At 39.7% G+C, this 17,446-nt stretch overlaps 1 protein-coding gene across 8 annotated transcripts in view; it reads left to right on the top strand.

Annotated features, from left to right (window-relative positions):
• Positions 1 to 4,310: 4,310 nt before the first annotated feature.
• The window catches only part of LINGO2 (leucine rich repeat and Ig domain containing 2), an 805,515-nt gene continuing 792,379 nt past the window's right edge, over positions 4,311 to 17,446 (top strand). For 5 of the 8 annotated variants that reach the window (XR_010920756.1, XR_010920755.1, XM_067553189.1 and 2 more), the window contains exons 1-2: positions 4,311 to 4,868; positions 7,502 to 7,613. The gene's annotated coding sequence lies outside the window, so the exon portion shown is untranslated. Of the gene's footprint in view, positions 4,869 to 7,227; positions 7,299 to 7,501; positions 7,614 to 17,446 lie in introns of those variants that run through there. The other 3 variants (XR_010920757.1, XR_010920754.1, XM_067553188.1) reach the window with 3 other exon arrangements.

Raw genomic sequence — 17,446 nt, 5'->3', positions numbered from 1 at the left:
GCAGCTCCTCCAGATCCATAGGGCCCATGCGGCGGGTAGGTCCGGCAGCTTCTCCTCTGGGTCGTAGCGGTTGGGTGTGGCCATATGCTCGAGCACCAAGGGAGAGGCGTTCTTCTCCCTTGGCCACTGGGCTCTAACTGAGCGGGCAGGCCTGGGTTTTATAGGCCTAGCCCTGCCTATCTGCTTCCGGTCAGCTGTTGCCTTCCTGGGTTCCAACCCCCGGGGGAGGGGGGTGTTTGGCTCTCCCTGGGTGTCAATCTCTGAGGGAGGCCACACTGGCTACAAGGGGGAACCCCTTTTTTTCCCTGACCAAAACAATTTGGAAAATTCAACCCAACTTCATAAAAAGTTTTGGTTGACCTGAACCGGCATTTTTAAAATTGTATTTATTTATTTGTGGCCAGCTGTATTCATCTCTCCATTTAGACTGTAACATCTTTGAGGCAAGGACTGTCTTTTACATACAGCACCTAGAACAATGGATTCTTGAGTGTGGTAAGGGTCTTTAGGTAATGCAAATAATAAATACTAATCGTGGCTAGCCCTGAAATATATTTATGATTTTCTGCTTTTTTTCTGATTGATGCATTTAGGAATTTGCGGCCTTGAGAGCTTGCGATGGGATGCAAGCTTCATGGAAGATTGTGATTCATGATGATTAGGTCGTGCTTGGTAGCTGAAGCAATAACTGGTGAAGAGAACTCATGCAGTTAGTGTGATTGCCAGTGATTGCAGGAAAATTAATGGAGAGAGAAGGAATAACGAATTGAGAATCATCTGCCTTTTTTTTTTCTCACTCTCTGTGATAAGTGCAGTCTACACCTCAATGCTGCTGACGTTTGAAAAGGCTTTGTATCCAAGTGAAAACCCAACACTGTGGTTTTAGAAAGATGGTTTTTAAAACAAAGTAAAGTTATCAAAATGTAAAGAAACATAAATGCATTTGCTTGCATGAAAATAGAAATGTAAATGACCAGTCTCTACCTCATAGTTGATGACTATGCAGGATTATAAATGTCGGTTGGCTTATTTAGGATCAAAGTAGTGGGAGGCTGTTTTTTAGAATGGAATGACGGATTATTCTCTTCGACAAGTGTTGTAGACTGAAACACGTGTAGTTATTGAATGTGAACAGTGTGTTTGACTCAGTGCTGGGTTTAATAACGCTTTCAGAAATAATCAGTCCTGAACTCACTGTTTAATAGTAAGCGGTTACTAGTAAGGACGAGGTGTCACGAGATGAAGGAACTTCAAGTACACATTGTGTTACCTTACATTTGCTTCAAAGCACTGAGGTATGGTATCATTGCTACTGTCACCAGGCAATGCACATCCTGAGGTCAGACAGACAGAAAAAGACAAATGCCCTAAATTTACTTAAGGATGATCTTTCATAGGTTTTGGTTAGACGATCTGCTGACCAATATAGTGTGTGTGAACACAGGCTACATGAAAACTCTGTATAAGTGGGTGGAATGGTGATTGAAATCTGGGTGATTGGTCAAACAGATGGCCTCTGGATTATTGGTGGGGGGGGGGAAGAGATTATGTGGTGGTTGTGGTACTGTCATCCTGATTTCAGTATTCCTTTCCCCATCCCCATGCCTGGTAGAAATATAGAGGGCACCTCAAGGTGGAGCCTATGAAAGGCCCTAGCTCTCTCCGAGAGCAGGAGTCACAGTAACACTAATATCAACGATTGACTCTGGTCGTTTTTTGGTTTTATGGTCGGGGTTTACAGGTAAGTGTAATTCTTCCCTACACAAAGACTCCCCCCAGCATGACTCTTCTGCTTGCAACATACTCTGCTTGTCCTGGCAAGGGCACTGCAGGGTTTAACTGGTGCAGATGGTTTCCTCCGGCTCCTCCATACTTCAGGAAATATCAGATATAAGTGTCAACAGCCTGTGGAGTTCATTGTTGAAAGAAATTGAGAGAGGTGGAAATCAGAATTGACAACAGGCAAAAATCATTTCACTGCCAGGTCCTTCCTGTCTGGAACACTACCTATAGATTAAATCAGCCATAAAACTATAGTGAGTCAGAAGAGCTGCCATTTAAAAGTTGACATTTACCAACAGATGTCATGTTGCTATCGCATTTATTTCTTCTTTTCAGGATAAGAAAAAATATGGTACCTAGATTAGTTCTGTGTGGTAACTATGTGGCAAAAGCTGACTTTGTAATGGCATGCACTGTATTATTGCAGAATATATTGACTATTACCTGTAGTGAGCTCTATTTTTTGTCTATTTACTTGTTGTCTGACTACTGAGATATACATGGAAATAAAATTTTATTCTATGTGCTTACCTGGTTAGCAAAATTGAAAGCAAAATGAATAAATGATGGGTTCTGTGTACTGATAAATATAGCAATTGCATTTGGTGCCTGTCAGAGACAAGATTATAGTTTATGCCTTATTAGAATAGAACCATTCAAACTTTAAAATTTATGGTTATAGGATTAGTCAGTGTAATACCACACACCGTATGAATCAACAGTGCTTGCAATGAAGATTTTAAAATAAGGCAGCGATGAAGAACACACAGTTACCCATTCCATGCATACATCTTCATACTCACGTGGTGTTCTATGTAATAAAGGCAGCAGATGTGGGCTGGCTTCTGAGGTTTCCTCTCAATTTAGCAGTTTGCAGATAGGCTGATGCTGATTGTGGAAGTATGTCTCTATGTAGAAAAAAGTTGCCATCAGTGAAGTTAACTCCCTTTTATATTAAGAAATGCTCCATAGAAATTCCAGGAAAATACCTTTCAATACTATTCTCTGTATCCATGAATAGTAATAGTAATTATTAATAACAATACATTGGCTGACATCAGCTTACCTTTAAGACCAAGGCGTGAATGAATTCTCCTTTCTATGCACTTTCTGGCAACAGTTTACCTTATTTCAGATCCTGGACTGGAGTTTCCATGTTTGACAATTTTATTCTCTTTAGCTCCTGTTAAAACCTCAGAACCTTCTCCCCAGATCCCTCTGACAGACACTTCTACAACCTGCCCCAAAGTCCTACTTTCTGTTGGACCGATGTAGCTACTCAACCTTTTTTCCATTACTTTGAAATATGAGCTTTGTGTTTGTAAAGATCAGAGTGCCGCCTCACTTCAGACTTTTACTTAGCCACAGAACATGAACGGGATGTGCAGTGGCAGTAAATGTTTTGTCAAACCAACCCTTCTGCAAGATGACTCCAGCCAAAGCTTGGATGGCTCACCTAAGGTGAGATTGCCCTTTATAACAGTAGACTTTCTGACCCAAAATCCCGACTGGAGCTGGGTGAATAAAGGATTTTTCAGTTCACTAGCAGTACTGAAAAATCAAAAAAGTTGGGTTTCAGATCAAAACGGAAACTTTGTACGTATGTATTTATTTATGGCGAATCAAACAGTTAGAAAAAATGTTGAGTGGGGTCAAAGCAACACATTGGATTTTGACCCAATGCAAAATTCTTCTTTTCGATTTGGTCACTTTTAACAAGAGCAAAGGAGTCGGTTTGCAAAATGGTCAGCTGAGGCAGAATTACCTCTAGCCTCCTCATCTTTTTTAGCCCAGTGGGCACATCCCCTGGGATGTGAGAGACTTGGGCTCAAATTCCTGCCTGATGTGCAGAATGTATTTGAGTCCCCTGAAGCACGGGGAGAGGAGGGGGAAAGGTCATAGCCACTGGGCTATGGGATATTCTGGTGTGGGATGTTTTTCAATCTCTCCTCTTTAAGTTCCACTTTAAAAAAAATAAAGAAAGAAAGAATTAAATAGCTATGGGGGCAGGGCCTGAAACATGGGGTCAGCTACATCATAGGTAAGTCATAAACCCCCATGCTGCAGAGTCATTCTTGCATTTTGGGGGTTTGTTTTTGTTTAGTTTTTTTTTTTGGCCCCACTGCCTGTTCAGTGTCATGCCTAGTAAAACAGCCCCATCCTTCATAATGAGAAGGACTAGTCATGAAACCAGAAAGGAGCAAGAATGGCTCTGTAGATGTTCAGTGCCCTCACCTAGAATGGGGAGAGTCAAGTTCAAGTCCCTGCTCCACCAGCTCATTAATTCTTTAATAAAAAAGTGGAACAGCTTCAAATTCCTTCTCCTGATAAGGAGGCCATGGGTGGAGCTGAGAAAGAAGGGGGGGAAATCTCCCCCTCCCTCCATGTGGCATTGCCCTGAGATTACCAGTGCATTGCACACAACCAGCAAACAGCCGCCCACTATCAGCTGTGTTTACTGCTGGCGCAGGGCAGATTAGCACCAGCCACCCGGGCCCTCACCTTCTCCCCTCCGCCTAGCTCCTGATTGGCCTCCTGGCCCCGGGGAACATCCTATGGGAGCTGCGTGCAGGAGCAGGACCAGCGCCCTGCTGCACCTGCTCGCTCCCTCCCTCGTTGCAGCTGCTCAGCTGTGCTCCACGCGCTACCCAGGCGCGAGCCCTCACCTGGCTCCTTGGGCTGGGCAAAGAGCAGCCCCCCTCAGGACTTAGCCAAAGGGAGACGGGACAGGCGATATATTTACTCTGCCTATCCTGTCCCCCGCGGAGAAATGATGAACAGAGGCTTGCTTTCCCCTCCACACCTAAGCAGCCCGCTGGGAAATTGCTCCCAGCTGTTGAGCTTGAGAACGCCCTGTTTGGATGGAAAGGCGGGAAAAAAAAAACCCATGCTGGTAGTAAGAGCTGCATGGAAAGAGTGCTCCTGTGACAGAGCCCGCCTGCCTCGGAGCAGAAGAGAATTGCTTTTACTAGCAGGGGAATGAATGGGAGGATAGGGGGACCTGGTTGCAGACAGAGGACAGCTGGGGCAAAAGCTCGATGGAGGAAGGGACTGTCGAAGTTGGAAGAGTGTGGAAAAGAAATGGGGTAAGAGAGAGAGGGGTTCCAGTAAGGGCTGAGAGCAAGAGGGGGGGAAAGAGTAAAGAAAACATGGGAAAGAAAATGTGCAGTAGCAGTAAATGCTGTGGTGAGGGAAAAAGGCCCCAAATGAGGCTGGGAGAATAAACAGAGGCAATGGGAGCAATAGATAATTTTCTATGTAAGGGATAAGGAAAGAAGGGGGTAAGAAGGAATTAGCGAAGAGGTAGAGGATCCAAAAATGGGAAGAGACAGATGAAGCGGTGCAAGCGCTTTGTAATAAAAGCTCAAGCCAGGAAAGAAGCTGACACAGCTTGTGTGCGATGAGTTAGTGGGTGAGGAGCTGATCTGCTGGGAATGCCCACCTTGGCTTGCAGAACACCAACTTGCCAGCACAATGAGCTTCACATCTGCCTGTCTAATGCTGTCTGAGTAAGACCCGTATATCAATGGAAACCTGTGTTTGCCTGGTTGTTTTCATTTCAAGCCAAAGTGCTGGAAACAGACAAAATGTTTTAAAATTTTTTTAAAAAAAAGGTTAATCAAAATGGCTTTTGTTTCCTGAAAACCTCTTTTGCTTAACAAAAATTCAATAAACATTTAATTTTTGATACAAAATAAAAAAACAAAAAAAGCTGCTATTTTGATCCTTTTTGGGGGGGACTAGTTTCTGATTAGAAAAATATTTGAAAAACTTCCACCAGCTCTGTATGTAAGCATATTTGAGAAACACGGTCTGGAAAACATCCTTGTGATAACAATTTACTTTGCCTAAGTTTCTGAACTTTAGTTTAAAAAAAGCAGCTTTCCTGGTAATTCTGCCTAGTGAATGCTGTTATATTTAGTATAACATTGTAGCATATTGGGTAAAATTATGAAAGATTGAGAGTTATAGTCTTCATTTTGATTATAAATCTTTGAAAACTTTTTTTAATATTTGTGAAATCTCTTTTTTCCACCCTGTGTGGGTTGGTTTGCAACATTTGTTCGTGTTTTTGTTTTTTTCAGAGGAAACAACTCTCTCTCTGTGGAAGAAAAATCTAGTAGAGACCCTTTTTTCTTCTGTTGTTTTAATCAGTCTTTTTGGCAATGGTTACTTTAAAAATATTTCTAGGTTGGTTGTGTTTTGGTTTTTTTCCCCCGTCTCGCAGTGGAGGTGCTTCTTACACCCTTACTCTGGAACCTCTTTCTAGCTCTATCTTGTTACATCAACCAGTTCTTCACTGCCATCAATGAGGCTTTCAACTTTTACTTTTCTTATTACAAAGGTTCTGCTCAAAGGAGCAATCATTTATTCCCAGTCCCTTTCTTTGATGTACCACGTGCCTGTGTTCAGTTGTTTGAGATTGCATGTTCTACTTATTTTTTAAATGTTAGTTTAAAAAAAAAAAACCGGAACATCATTGCCCTTAAACTTTTTGATTATTTTTTGTATTGAAACTTAAATACCAAGGCAGACTTAAAAGTGAAGCTGATGGAGCAAGGAGAAGTGGGAAATAAGCAGGAATTCTTGAAGAGGACAGCATAAAAAGAGTGAATCAAATTCTGCCCTTGCAAATACATGCACAATACCCATTGGGTAGTTGTGATGAGAACTGAAGACATCATCAATACAATTTATGCCATATATTTCAGGGTAGAATTTGGCCCGCTTAGATTATAAATTTCTTGTGGTCGGGATCTTCTTGTCCTTATATATTTGTAATGCCTTGCACAATAGGGCCATGATACCTAATTGTAAAAATGTAGTGGATTGGGGGAAATACCTAGTTCCATCTTTTTTTCCTTTTCAGCAAGTATATAAATGACTTATTATTTACATGAGATGATGTAAAGTGGAAGCTGGGGAGATCACCTCTCTGTTCTGTAGGAACTTTTGATAATTAGAACAAGTTCCATCATCAAAAAGGCCCAAACTATCAGACTACAGTTTTGAAAATCAAGCTGCAATAAGGGCTACTAAGTGTAGAAATGCTTACTATTGCATTATGATTGTGCTCATGATTGCATATTGATAACCAGCTATCTTGCTCACTGATATACATGATCTTTCCACCTGTTTGCCAACTGTTTGCAGCAGCTTCATTCTTCTTTTCATCTGAGTAAACAATAGGCTGTAGGAGACTGATGAAAATTAATACCAAGTGAAGGCTCAATCAAGTGAATACAAATCAATCCCAAGAGTTTGGTCTGTAGGCACTTGGGTGCTACTGATCCCATTCAGGTGTGCGGGGAGACTTGCATTTGGCAAGCTCAGACTTCTAAAACATCATCCACTCTTAGCCCTCCCTGCTCCTCTTTCTCCAACAAAAAACCCTGAGATCCTTCTTTATTTGTACTAGATTGCTCAAGAAACACCTTGTGGTTTCTACTGAGGGGGGGAGAGTAGATTTAGAAAGAGAAACCCTCTGATTTCCCATACAAGGCAACCCCACAATGGTAATATTAATAAGCATGTTAATCAAGGAGTTGATTAAGTCTTAAAGCTAAAAGTGTGGTATATTACAGTTAAAATAACTATCTAAGATGTTAAAAGGTTTTCTGAAGTAATGTTATACCTCTGAGTTGATAAATAACAATGGCCACTATGAGTGACACTAGAAATGTTGGAACCGTGTGTAATTTAAACTCCTCTTTTGCAGATGGAAAAATTCTAGTGGCACAATTTTTCAGAAGAGTCGTTATTGGAACAGCAGTTCAAGTGGATGTCAGAGCCGCTGCTATTTGAAATACAGATAAATAATCAAGATTCTGGTAAGCAAAAGCTGATGATAATTTCCTCTTTTAAACAAACAGGAAGACAGATGGCTCTGGGTCCTGGAACTTGTGTTTAAAAAAATAAAGGAATGTGACTTTGTAGACAAAAACAAGGACCTGCTATTTCAAAGGAAAAGCTAAGCACTATTGGTTGCCCTCTGAAATAGGGAACAAGTGTTGATAAGCAGAAAAGACCATGTGGATCAGCAACACAGAAAAGCCTTGGTGATAAAAGGAACTCCTCACAAAAGACCAGAGTTATCAATGTGAGGTGGTGAAAAGATAGCATAGTTCTATACAATATACAAATATCATCCCATTTGATTCATATCACTTTCCATACGTCCAATTAGTGGGGCAACCATGCTTTTCTGATCGTCTCTCAGGAAGTGAAATGGAGAGTTTGCGCCCTAAAACAGGGTAAGAAATTCTTAAATACAAGAAAACCCTAATTAGGGGTTTAATCTGTATGTCTCTTTGAGACTGGTCCTATCTGAGACCTAAACCTGGGTGTCTAGCAAGCAGCATTGTCCTTTATCTGAGAAAACCCTCTAAGTATAATACTTTCATCTAGGATGAACTGTGAAATCCTAGTCCTATTGAAACCAATGGCAATATTCCCATTGACTTCAGTAAATTCATCTCACTCCTTACACTGATGTGGGAAAGATGTCATTCTGAATGAATACAGGATAATAACATTTATTTCATGTTATACAGCCAATATGATCTCCTTAGCCTTCATAAAACATCATGCCTTCGTGCTATATACTGCTGTATGCTAAAGTCTTGGTTTTTTCCCCTGTCTATTTAACAAAGGATTTTCTCCACTGCCAGCCAATATTTCGATCTAACACTGATATTTGGGATCTAAGAGTGAGCAGAGTGATGATGTCTTGGTATCTTTGTATAAATGCTCATTGGGATGTTGATTTCTTCATTACCATGCAAAGGGAAATGGCTTTTTTCATGTACTGCAAACCAACAGAAAAACTTACGTTCCAATGCATAATTATTTATATACTAAAGTGCTCAAATCACCAGTAATATTTATACAACAGGTAAAATTCATCTCAGACAAGCTACACTTAGTTTGTCACAATATTGTAAGATGAGAATGTATAAGATCAGTGGGATGTATTTAGAAAGATTTTGCAGCCTTTTCATGGGTTGTACTCTGAGATATAAATTGAATTGGGGATTCCTTTCCAAAAAAGGATTACATTATTTGACTGAATATGATGTGTGAGTGAATCAAATGTGGAGATAGTGTTTTTATCACAGCTGTTTACTACATAGTATTTTTCATGGCTGATGTTTAATAACTTTGTTTTGCGTATTCTGCAATGGTTAGTTATGGGTTTTATGTGGTAGATAACTTGCACATTTAAGTACAAAAGGAAGAAAGCAAAATAATAAGCATTTAATATGTTCACAACCAAACACATCCTTTCTGTAATTTGATTTATAAGGAATGGAGAATGAAACATTACGAAGCATTCTTCAATAATTCATGTCTTCTTTAAACATGAGCTGTCATGTAAGCTTAGGAATGCCATTTGTGCTTCTCAATATGCTGAAAATGCACTCACACATTTAAACACACAGCCTTTTACCAGGCCCGACTACTTATTGGAGTGTCTTGTGTAGGCACACACTAGATCTTTTGTTCTCAACTATTACCTGACAATGTTCATGTTGGCATGAATGCACCTATTCTCCCAACCGCATTCACAATTACCCATTTTCCACTATATGACAGTGGTATTTCTTTGAAAATGAAGCCCTTGCTCTCTAAATCAATATTCTACAAGGATATAGTCTCCAATCAGTGCACTTGTGTGGGGGTCTCATTAACAATTAGAGCATTATGCATGTACTGAGGGAGAGAATCAAGTCTAATGTATTGAAAGCTAACTGCCAGTTGCAAAAACTCTCTCCTGTGTCATCCAGACATTAGGGGACAAATAGTCAGCTTGTGTAAATCGGTGTAAGTCCATTGATTTCAACCCGGCTATGCCAATTTACACTAGGTGAGGATCTGACTCCTACGGGCCAATTTATAGCACCGGTGCGCCTGAGATAGTAGCATAGTATAGCACCGGTGCGCCTGAGATAGTAGAGGGGACTTGAAGAGTCCTCCTCTCCCTTCTCAGAAAAGCCGTTCCGGAGGCAGCCATTAGGAGCACTAACTAATGATCAGGAGGATCTAGTGCTGCCTGCTGTACTAATTGACACCTGAAAGTGAATATCTGGGCTGAGGAAGGATGAGCTTTCCAAGGCTCTGCTCCCTGCCAATGCCAGCAGCTATGCACACTGGGACAGAAGAGCAAGAGCAGGTTACATCTTTCCTATATCTTTAGGAAGACCTGCTGTTCTTTATGGTCCAGAGGCACTCCTGCAGGCATTGACTTCCACAGGTTTCATGCCTCACTGCACAGCTGTTGAGGTGCACATGATAATCCCTTCCTTCATTGCTCAAATACTTAATTTATCTGCAGGTTGGAAGTCTGAATAAACTAAACCAGTTAGACCTGAGCACTGTGTGTGTATGTGACATTTTAAAGTGTAAGAAATATAACAGACTCTGAGTTCTCTCTGTCCAATATAAATCTGAAGGAAGAGCACTTGACTCCACTACTATTTTACTTTTCTCATTTGTATGTATTTATTTTTATCGCTTTCTGCTTTCGTTTGAAAACAAGGCTGCTTGAATTCAGGTTGATCCATCTTCTCCGACAGCCTGCTAGTTATGCCTATGTCCAGTTGTATGAAGCTTTTGATCTATGCAGTTCTGTTTTTTGTGAAGAACACACATTCATGATTTGAATACAGAATACAGCATTAGCAAGAATGCAGCAGGCTGAGAAACCTGAAAAAGAGTCTGAAGCAGTGAGTTAAGCTTCTGTACTATGTAAACAATAACAGTGACTTTATTCAGCATAAGGATTTTGAAAACTAAAAAATGTCCAACGACAGCAGGGGTTTTGAGCTTTAAGCGGAAATTACATGAGGACGTTATACAGACTCTGAAAACAAAGTTAGCAAATTTTAATTCTTAAGTTCTGAAGATGATTTGGCAGCTTTTTACAATTATAGGCTACTGATGATTTGGGAAATAGCATTGATCTGCAAATTGGCTAGCCTTCCGTGTTTCCGTTTGTACTGAGTATTTATCATTTTAATACCTTGTGCAAAGCAATGGTGGAGGCATTGGATGGACAAATACATGCTCTGAAAATTTGCAAGAGCACCATGTGAAGGGAAGATGCATTCAAAAAATATCGTGAGGAAAGCAGAATTAATCAAGTGTGCATTTTCACCGTGGAATAAAACATCTGAGCAAAATTTCTGAAAGATTTCAAGCAATCACTGTGCACTGAGTATTATAGTATGGACCTAATAACCAGAACCCAAGGCAACTGAAGTTCTATTACATTACCTTGGAGTTGTTCTGAATCTGACTGACATCCAATGCTCTTTTTTTTTTTTTTTTTTTTTTTTTTTTTTTTTTTTTTTTAAAAAAAGTCCAGATTCCCCAAACTTGGCAAAGACTGCCAACCAGCAGCTGGTGAACATCTAGAGGAAAAACTGCCCTCCACATCTGGGGGAGCTTGACTACCGTTAATGACCTCCTTTGGGATGGTGCTGAAGTTAGCTTGCATCCACCAGTTAGCTTGCTATGAGACCAGTTCTTCCCAAAGTGGCCATGTTGTTACTGGCTGCTCCTTGTTGCATTTTTCTCTTCCAGAAGGAAAACATACCTGTTGGTTTTTCCCTTTTCTTATTTTTGAAGAGATGTTATGCGGGTGAGAGAGGAGACTGAACCCTCTGGTTGTGGGGAAAGCAAGTCAGCAATGGAGAGCAGCTTTTTCTCTCAGATTAGGGAGCTGTGAGCAAGCTTTGAATTCTGCAGTTCTAAGCTGCAGAGCTCCAAAGACACGGAGACAATTGGGTTTCACTCTGCTAGCACTTCCTTTAAATCTGCTAACTTCCCTCACCATCATGCACAAATGCTTATGTCCAAAACGTGCCCAGATTGCTTTTGACAGAATTTTTTAATACTTCATAGTGTTTCTTCACATTCCGCTATCTACAACCAATCTTCCTCCTCTGCTCCTCAAAATCCTCTATGCCTCTCCTTATAGGAGGATCAGTGGGAAGTTGGTGCGGTAGTTTGTGTGGTGTTTCTGAGAAGGATTAGTTCCAGTGGGCTGATCAAATTCACTTCAGCGGACTCCCAAAGACTAGGCAGGTTCATCCTTCTTCAGACAAAAGATAGTAACTGTCCTGGCTACATGAAAACGTGTGTTTTTTAGATTCAGTGTATTTCTTGATATTTGCCACCTTCAAAAAATATGATTTACCTTGGTTTTTCAGTGTATAGGGTTTTATGTGGGGAAGGTTCAGGAGCCAATATGGTGTATAAATTATGTTACTTCCATTTTAACTTCAACTTTGCTCATTTAGGTTTCATTTTTATGGACATAAATCAGAATGGTGGCAGTTTTTCTCCCCACCCCTTTTGCTCAAGGGTAAATGACTATGCAACTCAGTGGAATTTCAGGTCCAATGACTTCTCAAGGAATTGGATGTCCAATAAGATACAGATTTATATGTCTGTGTCTTCTAAGGATTCCACTACACTTTTACACTTATTTCTAGTCTAGTTGCAACCGGGAGAGGGAGTGATCACCAGCAGACTCCCTTTTCTACTTTTGAACTGTCAGGGCAAAACGGTTAACTACATGCTACCTCAAAGGTTTCTAAGTTGCTTTCTGATTGAAGCTTTGTCAAAGATGCAGTCTGTCTTAGCTCAGTCATCTACAATCTCAAGAACAATTTGGCTGTCAAACATTGACCTCAAAAGTGGCCCTATCCAAAGTGCTTGTTTTTTGTAGCAAGTGGTATTGCACTGAAGTGCGTAATCTTGTCTGATGTGCAAAATTGACTGTTGCTTGCAAAGGATACTGGAAATACTCCTTTGACTTCAACAACAGCCAAAATATTAGTATGTCATAACTGTGTTCATGTTTAAATTAAAATTTCCATACTGCTTAATATCAGTTAAATACAAATTTACTAGTGATTACATTTGCTTTTTGTTCTGCCCACTCACCCTTAGTCAGTTGGTGAAATTGTCTTCTGTTATAATGGTGTAAATCCAGAATTTCTCTTGATTCCCAGTAGTGTAAGTGGGATTTGACCCAACGGGACTTCTGTGTCATTTACAACCGGTGGAGATGATAGTCCTTTGTACTGTGAACAATCCAGCTAATACACATGTAATTCTTATTTATGCCACCACCTCTGTTGACATATTATTTTAAAAAAACCCTTTATTTTCCTTGAGCTAATTCTTGGAAGAAGGACATCTTATTTCCCTTTTCTTCAGAGATCACCACTTCTTGATTTGGCCAAAACACTCTGGGCTGAATTCTCCCATAACTTACACCTCATGGAAGCTGGTGGGTTTGTATGGGGTGCAATTCAGGGCAGAATTTGGCTTCCAGTTTTAATGGTCCTACTCAACCAGCAACAAATAGTTCACAGCTCTTGCCACTTTTAGTGTGGGGTTTAAAAGCCTCTTTAAGTGATAAGAAATCTGGGATTTGAGATGAGATCAAGTCATAGAGTTCAACGCCTGGGGCAGGGATGTGGGGAAGCAATCTAGTATTAAATTAAATTTGGACTCGTCTCTACAATGAAGAAACCATTCATTTTTTTAAAAATGTGCACAAGCAATATAGGCTGGATCCAAAGAGTGAGGTGTAATCCCAGCCAGTGGAAAGGAAATGTCTGTTTTACATCAATGTGGCTACAGTGCCTTACAGAACAGAGGCTGATTTGCAGAGAATAGTTTGTGATTCTGACTGGCTTGTTCAGGTATCCATAGTCTTGCATCCATTATTGTTGTTGTCATTTCAGCATATTAGCTGCACATTCATGGTCTTGTCTCATTATTACTGTATGATGAAAAGGTCATTCAGTGCCTAGCTGACTTCTGGCAGAATGGCAGGCCAGACAAAAATCAACAAATGGGCTTCTCTTGCTATAAGGAAGAACACAGGTTTAGAACACTGAAGAGCTATGTGGAGACGTGCGTGTTGCGTTGCTGTTTGCATCATAACAGGCAGAGGTGCCCATGTGGTTGTTAGAAGGAAGGCAATTTGGTTGTAAAGAAGCTTATAGGTCTAGCCAGCATAGAATAAAGTCGCACCAAAGATGACACACTGCATCCTTATTGTAAGCTCTCTTCAAGAACTGCATATCCTTTGTGACCCTCAATGCAGTCTTGGCTTCATGCTAAACTAATGCTAGAATAACCCTGGATATCCTCTTGGATTCCTTCATTTAGAACATTTAACTTCCATGGCTCCCAGGGGAGGTTACTTAACCAGAAACTGCAGGACTAGGTGTGTTAGAAATACCTGTGCAATAAAAAAAAAAAAAAAAAAAGATTCAATGCAATTTTGCATTTTAGCCACTAATAAATCTTAACACAAATAAAACCCATTTTTTGAAAACTTTATGGGCCACGGAAGAACAAACTTGAAATCCAATTTTTTCGACTTCAGATTTTTATCTTTCAGAAAAATAGGAAATGCCAGGCAAAAAAACCCAGCTTGATATAAGCAATATCTGCATTTCCTTATAGGTAGAGATACAAAGTGAAAAGATTTTTTTATCTGGTAATTGTGTCTCAAATATGAGAGAGACAGCTGAAGCATGCTTGATAATGTACTATCTATTGACATTATGAGAAGCTGACTGTTTTGTATCACAGGAAGCATTTATTATGTAAATTATGCTCGATGAGAACCAGGTCTACTTCACTGTATAATCTGTAAAACAATGACAGCTTTTAGAATTACTAACAATTTTTCCAGATAAAATGAATTGATTATTATGACTTTATGCTAATGGTGGTCACTCTGATAAATTACACAATGTTTAAATGATCTCTTGTATAACTTTTTTTTTTTTTTTTTCTTGCGAGGATGTGATGCTAGTTTTTGGTCAACTGGTGCTATGATATGTAAATGGCCTATAAACATTTCAGCTTTGCTTTCAAAATCACACAGGACAAGATTTGGGGAATTCTGAAAAATAAAGGTAACAATCTATTTTTAATTGAACCAGTTCAGTAACTATAGGTCAGTCTAATACACATGCTGAATAGTGACTAGCACGAAGAGCTCTAGTGAAACCAATAGGGGCTATTCACAAAATAAGGTACTGCTCAACTGGAGTAAGATTGGCACAGTCTGGCCTTATAAGCAACTTCTAAAACTATCATTATTTTAGATAAATCCTGAGAAGTGGCAGAAATTTCAGGATAAAATTTGAGAACCACTTCACGTACCAGTCTTGCAAATATATATAGATGTGGTTTTAATTCAACTGCCACTAAAATTTCATAGACTTTCTCCAAGAAGCTGAGATCAGCATTTTCAAAGGTCTACTAAGTTTGGATGCGACTGTTTGTGAGTGCCTTTCTTGAGACATCTTAGGTCTGTTTTTGGTTTTTTTTAAATGTGCTGCATACCCTCAACTCCAGCTGAAGTTCATGGAAGCTGCAGGTGGTTAGCATCTCTGAAAATCAGCAACCTGGTCAGGATAAGGATAAGCAAGATGGTCAGTTTTTAGTTATCGTGAAAGTGAAGTCCCCCTCTCTTTTCTGCATTGTGGAGAACTCCGCTGCATAGTCTTTACTGATGCTCAAGCTCAACTGTGCATGGATCTATCTAGACTGGAGTTTGTGGTCCTGTTTTCACCTAGTGGAATTGATTTTATTGTCAATTACCACAAATTGACTCCTACTGGTGAGACTAGTCTATACAGTCATCAAATGTTTGTGTCCTGGAACAAACATTTGTGGAGTGCCTAAACTAGCATTTATCATCACTACTGTGTCAGTCAGCTCAATTTAAATGACAATAAATGAGTAAAAACAAGGCACAAACTCTAGTCTAGTTTACGTTGTCTCTTGAAGCCCACTGACAATCAGAGTTCCATGGAGGAGTTTATTATTTCACAGTTATTACAGAGGTGCTATAAATATTACTGCAGTTTACAAACATAGATTGTGTGTATAATACACAATACATCTACTCCATGGCTATTAGATCTGCAGTGAAAATCCAAAAATCATATTTCACTCAAAATTTAGGTTGCAAACTTCAGTTCAGTTTTTTTGGGATCAATATTAATGAACAATTTAATCTTAATATTTATTTAAGGTGATACATTTTGTGATGGGAGTAGGGGAGGAATCATATACCATTCACACTATTTAATATATAAGAATGCTTTTAATTGTTCTGAACTATTTTAAGCACTGAACTTTCTCCTTTCTGATTGGTTATGTCTCCTGAACTATGCAAAATTTGTGAGTGCATGTGCGGTAGTAAAGGCTTAAAAGCATGTGGTCAGTGGTGTGTAATTATACAGTGGATTTTAAAACAGACCAAAAAAACCCTCCTTACCGTATACTGAAAGTTGATTTCCTACTGAACGTGATCTGTGTAGGTGGGAGAAATAGCTATGCAAACTCTGCACATCAAAAAGAGATCCTGAAGGAAAAGAATGGGACTGTGAACTAGCTTCCATAATAACATTTTAAATTGTATTTAAAGAATTGGACAGTAGAGGAAAGAATGTGGAGCCTCAGACTAGTAATTTTAAGCAGAACAACTTAAAACCTGGAAAATTAGATGCTGAATATTTGTTTGATTGACAGCTTAACCATATACATAAATGTCCATTAACTCTAAAGCATTAACGTAAGATTTTTGCTACCAAAAAAAATCTTAACTGTCAAGGGTTGCTCCGGAGTGGGATGCATGGTCCAACTAATTATCCAATGGCTTCAAAGATTATAAGGTGTAGAGTCATCTTGACATGTAACAGTTCTAATTCATGGGAGTTAAGTGCAAATGCATTGTAAAGATTGTTTGTAGGTAGGGAGTCCCTACCATAGGAAATAATATACAATAAAGGGTCAAAGTGCCTCTGACATGTTCTTGCATTATGGAAGGACTGTGTCTGAATACATGAACAACCAACCTGAACACTGGCTGCAAACTCAAATCAATATTAAGTTTCAAAAACTGCAGTTAACTTTTTCTCCTTGTGGTGTTTTAAAACTATTATATCAATGCTTCTTGCTGCTTCATGGTTATGGCCAGAAACGAAGGTACTGAAATATAGCTGAAACATCTTTGCTGGGGGTATTTCCAAACTGGGCAGACCAAAGAAGTATTGAATGAGAGACCGTGTTCTTGTGATAGTTCCATCTGAGTGACAGACCTAAGGAAATAAATTCACATAAAGTGACCAATCCCGTAAACCTTATTCATTGAAAATTCAAATTGACTGTTTTATGTGAGTAAATCTGTGGGATTGAGCCCAGATTTAATTTCTCTGCACTAAACCCAGCTGCCTATTGAATTAAAATGAATCAACAGAGGATCAATGGATTAGATCCAATTAGATATTGGATATCATAACAGACAGCTGAGGAGCAACGTACAGATAAAAAATTATTCGCAAAATAACTTCAAAATGTGAGAAGAATGTAAATTGCTCAATTTACAAATCAGAAGGAGGCTAAATTTGTCAAATTCCTTACTGTAGATTCTTTGAATATGTCTGCACAGAAAAGAAATACGCGCCGCTGGCCTGTGCCTGCTGACTTGGGCTTGTGGGGCTCAGGCTGTGGGGCTGTTTCATTGCTGAGTAGACATCTGGCCCCATGCTGCTGCCCAAGCTCTCAGACCCTCCCACTTCGCAGGGTCCTAGATCCTGGGCTCCAGCCTGAGCCCAGA

The sequence above is a fragment of the Emydura macquarii genome, unplaced genomic scaffold (assembly GCF_026122565.2).
Source record: "Emydura macquarii macquarii isolate MOO-44397 ecotype Brisbane River unplaced genomic scaffold, CSIRO-AGI_Emac_v2 contig_1451, whole genome shotgun sequence".
In the NCBI taxonomy this organism is placed as follows: domain Eukaryota; kingdom Metazoa; phylum Chordata; order Testudines; family Chelidae; genus Emydura; species Emydura macquarii.
Note: the sequence above shows the minus strand (reverse complement) of the source record. Positions and strands in the feature narration are given on the sequence as shown.